The sequence below is a fragment of the Pan troglodytes genome, chromosome 17 (genome assembly GCF_028858775.2).
Source record: "Pan troglodytes isolate AG18354 chromosome 17, NHGRI_mPanTro3-v2.0_pri, whole genome shotgun sequence".
NCBI lineage: Eukaryota > Metazoa > Chordata > Mammalia > Primates > Hominidae > Pan > Pan troglodytes.
In genome coordinates this window covers 1,077,501-1,085,000 of record NC_072415.2, presented here as the reverse complement: position 1 = coordinate 1,085,000, position 7,500 = coordinate 1,077,501, and positions in this window count along the sequence as shown.

Here is a 7,500-nt window from a genome sequence, read left to right as displayed (position 1 = left end):
GATCTCTTTTTAAACTTCTGTGATTATGATGATTGTAGGCGTCATCTCACGTGTCGGGGTGATCTCCAACTTTTAGGCTCCAGAGATCCTCCCGCATCGGCCTCCCGGAGTGCTGTGATGACACGCGTGGGCACGGTACGCTCTGGTCATGTTTGTCATGGGTCGGTTCTTTCCGTTTTTAATACGGGGACTGCGAACAGATAAAATGTTCACACGCATCTCACCGATCCGCCTTTTCGTTCTTTCTTTTTTTTTTTCTCTTTAGACGGAGTTTCACTCTTGTCGCCCAGGGTGGAGGACGATGGCGGATCTCGGCTCACCGCACCCTCCGCCTCCCAGGTTCAAGGGATTCTCCTGCCTCAGCCTTCCCGAGTAGCTGCGATGACAGCGATGAGCCATCGTGCCTGGCTAATTTTTCTATTCCTAGTACAGATGGGGTTTCTCCATCTTGGTTAGGCTGGTCTTCAACTTCCGACCGTTGGAGGATCTTAACTTTCTTGGTGGTGGTTGCTTTTCTTTTTCTTTTTTTCTTTTCTTTTCTTTCCTTCTCCTTCCCCCCCCCCCAACCCCCCTTGTCGTCGTCGTCGTCCTCCTCCTCCTCCTCCTCCTCTTTCATTTCTTTCAGCTGGGCTCTCCTACTTGTGTTGCTCTGTTGCTCACGCTGGTCTCAAACTCCTGGCCTTGACACTTCTCGCGTCACGTCCGCCGTCTGCTTGTTGAAATGAGCATCTCTCGTAAAATGGAAAAGATGAAAGAGATAAACACGAAGACGGAAAGCACGGTGTGAACGTTTCTCTTGCCGTCTCCCGGGGTGTACCTTGGACGCGGAAACACGGAGGGAGCTTGGCTGAGTGGGTTTTCGGTGCCGAAACCTCCCGAGGGCCTCCTTCCCTCTCCCCCTTGTCCCCGCTTCTCCCCCAGCCGAGGCTCCCACCGCCGCCCTGGCATTTTCCACAGGAGAGGTATAGGGAGAGGACTGACACGCCTTCCGCATCTATATCCTGCCGGACGTCTCTGGCTCGGCGTGCCCCACCGGCTACCTGCCACCTTCCAGGGAGCTCTGAGGCGGATGCGACCACCCCCCCCCCCCGTCACGTCCCGCTACCCTCCCCCGGCTGGCCTTTGCCGGGCGACCCCAGGGGAACCGCGTTGACGCTGCCCTCGGATCCTCCGGCGAAGACTTCCACCGCATGCCCCGGGTGGGCCGGTTGGGATGAGACTGGACCACCCCGGACCGTGCTGTTCTTGGGGGTGGGCTGACGTACGGGGTGGACTGGCGGCCCCAGCATTGTAAAGGGTGCGTGGGTATGGAAATGTCACGTAGGATGCCCTCCTTCCCTTCGGTCTGCCTTCAGCTGCCTCAGGCGTGAAGACAACTTCCCATCGGAACCTCTTCTCTTCCCTTTCTCCAGCACACAGGTGAGACGCGTGAGAGGGAGAAACAGCTCAATAGATACTGCTGACCTTCATTTGTGGAATCCTCAGTCGTCTACACACAAGACAGGTGACTAGGCAGGGACACAGATCAAACACTATTTCCGGGTCCTCGTGGTGGGATTGGTGTCTCTCCTCTCTCTCTCTCTCTCTCTCTCTCTCTCTCTCTCTCTCTCTCTCTCACACACACGCGCGCGCGCGCGCACGCACGCATGCACACGCACACACACACACACACACACACACACACATTTCCATATCTAGTTCACAAAGCACACTCACTTAACCTTTTCACAGTACGCAGGCTGAGTAAAACCCACCCCACCTTCCACCCGTTGGCTGACGAAACCCCTTCTCTACAATGGATGAAAAAGATGATCTGGGCCGGGCACGCTAGCTCACGCCTGTCATTCCGGCACTTTGGGAGGCCGAGGCCGGTGGATCGCTTGGGGCCGGGAGTTCGAGACCAGGCTGGCCGACGTGGCGAAACCCCGTCTCTCTGAAAAAATAGAACGATTAGCCGGGCCTGGTGGCGTGGGCTTGGAATCACGACCGCTCGGGAGACTGGGGCGGGCGAGTTGTTCCAACCGGGGAGGCCGAGGTTGCGATGAGCTGAGATCGTGCCGTGGCGATCCAGCCTGGATGACGGAGCGAGACCCCGTCTCGATACAATCATGATGTGATTATAAGATGAGTTGTGCGCGGTGATGGCCGCCTGTAGTCGCAGCTACTCGGGAGGCTGAGATGAGGAGAGGATCACTTGAGGCCCCACAGGTCGAGGCTTCGGTCGGCCGTGACCCACTGTATCCTGGGCGGTCACCGGTCAAGGAGATATGCCCCCTCCCCGTTTGCTTTTCTTTTCTTCCCTTCTCTTTTCTTCTTTTTTCTTCTCTTTTCTTTTCTTCTTTCTTTCTTTCTTTCTTTCTTTCTTTCTTTCTTTCTTTCTCTCTCTCTCTCTCTCTCTTCCCCTCTTTCTTTCCTGCCTTCCTGCCTTCCTGCCTTCCTGCCTTTCTTCTTTTCTTCTTTCCTCCCTTCCTCCCTTCCTTCTTTCCTCCCGCCTCAGCCTCCCAAAGTGCTGGGATGACTGGCGTGAGGTACCATGCCTGCTTGGCCTAAAGAGACCCTCTTGGAAAGTGAGACACAGAGAGCGCCTTCCAGCGATCTCATGGACTGATTTAGAGACGGCATCTCGCTCCGTCACCCCGGCAGTGGTGCCATCGTAACTCACTCCCTGCAGCGTGGACGCTCCTGGACTCGAGCGATCCTTCCGCCTCAGCCTCCAGAGTACAGAACCTGGGACCGCAGGCACGCGCCACTGTGCCCACACCGTTTTAAATTTTCTTTTCCTCCCCCCCCCCCCCCGCCCGAGACAGAGTTTCGCTCTGGTGGCCTAGACTGCAGTGCGGTGGCGCGATCTTGGCTCGCCGCAACCTCTGCCTCCCGGTTTCAAGCGATTCTCCTGCATCGGCCTCCTGAGTAGCCGGGATTGCGGGCGTGCGCTGCCACGTCTGGCTGATTTTGTATTTTTAGTGGAGACGGGGCTTCTCCATGTCGATCGGGCTGGTCTCGAACTCCCGACCTCAGGTGATCCGCCCTCCCCGGCCTCCGGAACTGCTGGGATGACAGGCGTGAGCCACCGCGCCCGGCCTTCATTTTTAAATGTTTTCCCACAGACGGGGTCTCATCATTTCGTTGCAACCCTCCTGCCCGGCGTCTCAAAGTGCTGGCGTGACGGGCGTGAGCCACTGCGCCTGGACTCCGGGGAATGATTCACGACCACGGTCGCTGTACTGATTCTTTCTTTCTTTCTTTCTGTCTGTCTGTCTGTCTGTCTGTCTTTCTTTCTTTCCTTTCTTTCCTTTCTTTCTTTCTTTTCTTTCTTTCTTTCTTATTTATTGATAAATTATTTTATGATTTATTTGTGTACTTATTTTCAGACGGAGTCTCGCTCTGGGCGGGGCGGGGCGGGGCGAGGCACAGCGCATCGCTTTGGAAGCCGCGGCAACGCCTTTCAAAGCCCCATTCATATGCACAAAGCCCTATTCCCTTCCTGGAGTTGGAGCTGATGCCTTCCGTAGCCTTGGGCTTCTCTCCATTCGGAAGCTTTGACAGGCGCAACCCCACCCAGAGGCTGCCTGCGGCTGAGGATTAGGGGGTGTGTTGCGGCTGAAAAGTGGGTCCCCTAGTTTTGATACCTCAGTGGACACATCCCCCGACCGCCATCGCTTGCTCGCCCTCTGAGATCCCCCGCCTCCACCGCCTTGCAGGCTCACCGCTTACTTTCATTTCTTTCTTCCTTTCTTGCGTTTCAGGAGGGGGTGCGGGAATGAGGGTGTGTGTGGGGAGGGGGTGCGGGGTGGGGACGGAGGGGAGCGTCCTAAGGGTCGATTTAGTGTCATGCCTCTTTCACCGCCACCACCGAAGATGAAAGCAACGATCGGCTACATACCGCGTGTTCTCATCTAGAAGTGGGAACTTACAGATGAGAGTTCTTGCATGGGCAGAACGAGGGGGACCAGGGACGCGGAAGCCTGCTTGAGGGAGGAGGGGTGGAAGGAGAGACAGCTTCAGGAAAAAAACAAAACACGAATACTGTCGGACACAGCACTGACTACCCGGGTGATGAAATCATCTGCACACTGAACACCCCCGTCCCAAGTTTACCTATGTCACAATCTTGCACATGTATGCTTGAACGACAAATAAAAGTTAGGGGGGAGAGAGGAGAGAGAGCGAGAGAGCGAGAGCGAGAGAGAGAGAGAGAGAGCGAGAGCGAGAGAGAGAGAGAGAGCGAGAGAGAGAGAGAGAGAGAGAGAGAGAGAGAGAGAGACACAAGTACAACCAAACACCACCTCCTTGACCTGAGTCAGGGGGTTTCTGGCCTTTTGGGAGAATGTTCAGCGACAATGCAGTATTTGGGCCGGTTCTTTTGTTTCTTCTTCTTCTTCTTTTCTTTCTTTTTTTTGGACTGAGTCTCTCTCGCTCTGTCACCCAGGCTGCGGTGCAGTGGCGCTCTCTCGGCTCACTGGAACCTCTGCTTCCCGGGCTCCAGTGATTCTTCTTCGGTAGCTGGGATTACAGGCACGCACCAGGATGGCCGGCTCATATTCTTATTTTTAGTAGAGAGGGGGTTTCTCCACGTTGGCCACGCTGGTATCGAACTCTTGACCTCAAATGATGCGCCTTCCTGGGCCTCCCAAAGTGCTGGAAACGACCGGCCTGAGCCGCCGGGATTTCAGCCTTTAAAAGCGCGGGCCCTGCCAACTTTCGCTGCGGCCCTTACGCTCAGAAGGACGTGTCCTCTCTGCCATAGGTTGACTCCTTGAGTCCCCTAGGCCATTGCACTGTAGCCTGGGCAGCAAGAGCCAAACTCCGTCCCCCCACCTCCCCGCGCAAATAATAACTAACTAACGAACGAACGAACTAACTAAGTAAATAAAATCTCTACACGTCACCTCTAAGTGTGTGTTCCCGTGAGGAGTGATTTCTAAGAAATGGCACTGTACACTGAACGCAGTGGCTCACGTCTGTCATCCCGAGGTCAGGAGTTCGAGACCAGCCCGGCCAACGTGGTGAAACCCCGTCTCTACTGAAAACACGAAATTGAGTCAGGTGCCGTGGGGCCGGCACCTGTCATCCCAGCTACTCGGGAGGCTGAGGCGGAAGAATTGCTTGAACCTGGCAGGCGGAGGTTGCAGTGACCCAAGATCGCACCACTGCACTACGGCCTGGGCGACAGAGTGAGACCCGGTCTCCAGATAAATACATAAATACATACATACGTACGTACGTACGTACGTACATACATACGTACAGATATACAAGACAGAAAACAAGAAAAGAAAGGAAAGAGAAAATGAAAGAAAAGGCACTGTATCGCTACTGGGCTAGGACCGTCTCTCTGTCTGTTTCTCTCTGTTCGTCTCTGTCTTTCTCTCTGTGTCTCTTTCTCTGTCGGTCTGCCTGTCTGTCTGTCTGTCTGTCTCTTTCTTTCTGTCTGTCTCTGTCTCTGTCTTTGTCTCTCTCTCTCCCTCTCTGCCTGTCTCACTGTGTCTGTCTTCTGTCTTACTCTCTTTCTCTCCCCGTCTGTCTCTCTCTCTCTCCCTCCCTGTCTGTTTCTCTCTCTCTCTCTTTCTGTCTGTTTCTGTCTCTCTCTGTCTGTCTATGTCTTTCTCTGTCTGTCTGCCTCTCTCTTTCTTTTTCTGTGTCTCTCTGTCGGTCTCTCTCTCTCTCTGTGCCTATCTTCTGTCTTACTCTCTCTTTCTCTGCCTGTCTGTCTGTCTCTCTCTGTCTCTCCCTCCCTGTCCGTTTCTCTCTCTCTCTCTCTCCCCCTCTCCCTGTCTGTTTCTCTCCGTCTCTCTCTCTTTCTGTCTGTTTCTCACTGTCTCTCTCTGTCCATCTCTGTCTTTCTATGTCTGTCTCTTTCTCTGTCAGTCTGTCAGACACCCCCGTGCCGGGTAGGGCCCTGCCCCTTCCACGAAAGTGAGAAGCGCGTGCTTCGGTGCTTCGAGAGGCCGAGAGAAATCTAGACAGGCGGGCCTTGCTGGGCTTCCCCACTCGGTGTATGATTTCGGGAGGTCGAGGCCGGGTCCCCGCTTGGATGCGAGGGGCATTTTCAGACTTTTCTCTCGGTCACGTGTGGCGTCCGTACTTCTCCTATTTCCCTGATAAGCTCCTCGACTTAAACATAAACGGCGTCCTAAGGGTCGAGTTAGTGTCACGCCTCTTTCACCGCCACCAGCGAAGATGAAAGCAAAGATCGGCTGAATACCGCGCGTTCTCATCTACAAGTGGGAACTTACAGATGAGAGTTCTTGCATGGGCAGAACGAGGGGGACCAGGGACGCGGAAGCCTGCTTGAGGGAGGAGGGGTGGAAGGAGAGACAGCTTCAGGAAAAAAACAAAACACGAATACTCTTGGACACAGCACTGACTACCCGGGTGACGAAATCATCTGCACACTGAACACCCCCGTCACAAGTTTACCTATGTCACAATCTTGCTCATGTATGCTTGAACGACAAATAAAAGTTCGGGGGGAGAAGAGAGGAGAGAGAGAGAGAGAGACGGGGAGAGAGAGACGGGGAGAGAGAGAGGGGCGGGGAGAGAGAGAGAGAGAGACAGAGACAGAGACAGAGAGAGAGAGAGAGAGAGAGAAGTAAAACCAAACACCACCTCCTTGACCTGAGTCAGGGGGTTTCTGGCCTTTTGGGAGAACGTTCAGCGACAATGCAGTATTTGGGCCCGTTCTTTTTTTTTTTTTTTTTTTTCTTTTCTTTCTTTTTTTTGGACTGAGTCTCTCTCGCTCTGTCACCCAGGCTGCGGTGCAGTGGCGCTCTCTCGGCTCACTGAAACCTCTGCTTCCCGGGTTCCAGTGATTCTTCTTCGGTAGCTGGGATTACAGGCGCGCACCATGACGGCCGGCTCGTAGTTCTATTTTTAGTAGAGATGGGGTTTCTCCACGTTGGCCACGCTGGTCTCGAACTCCTGACCTCAAATGATCCGCCTTCCTGGGCCTCCCACAGTGCTGGGACGACAGGCCTGAGCCGCCGGGATTTCAGCCTTTAAAAGCACGGGCCCTGCCAACTTTCGCTGCGGCCCTTACGCTCAGAAGGACGTGTCCTCTCTGCCATAGGTTGACTCCTTGAGTCCCCTAGGCCATTGCACTGTAGCCTGGGCAGCAAGAGCCAAGCTCCGTCCCCCCACCTCCCCGTGCAAAAAATAACTAACTAACTAACAACTAACTAAAATCTCTGCACGTCACCCATAAGTGTGTGTTCCCATGAGTGATTTCTAAGAAATGGCACTCTACACTGAATGCAGTGGCTCACGTCTGTCATCCCGAGGTCAGGAGTTCGAGGCCAGCCTGGCCAACGTGGTGAAACCCCGTCTCTACTGAAAATACGAAACTGAGTCAGGCGCCGTGGGGCAGGCACCTGTAACCCCAGCTACTCGGGAGGCTGAGACGGAAGAATTGCTTGAACCTGGCAGGCGGAGGTTGCAGTGACCCAAGATCGCGCCACTGCACTACAGCCTGGGAGACAGAGTGAGACCCGGTCTCCGGAT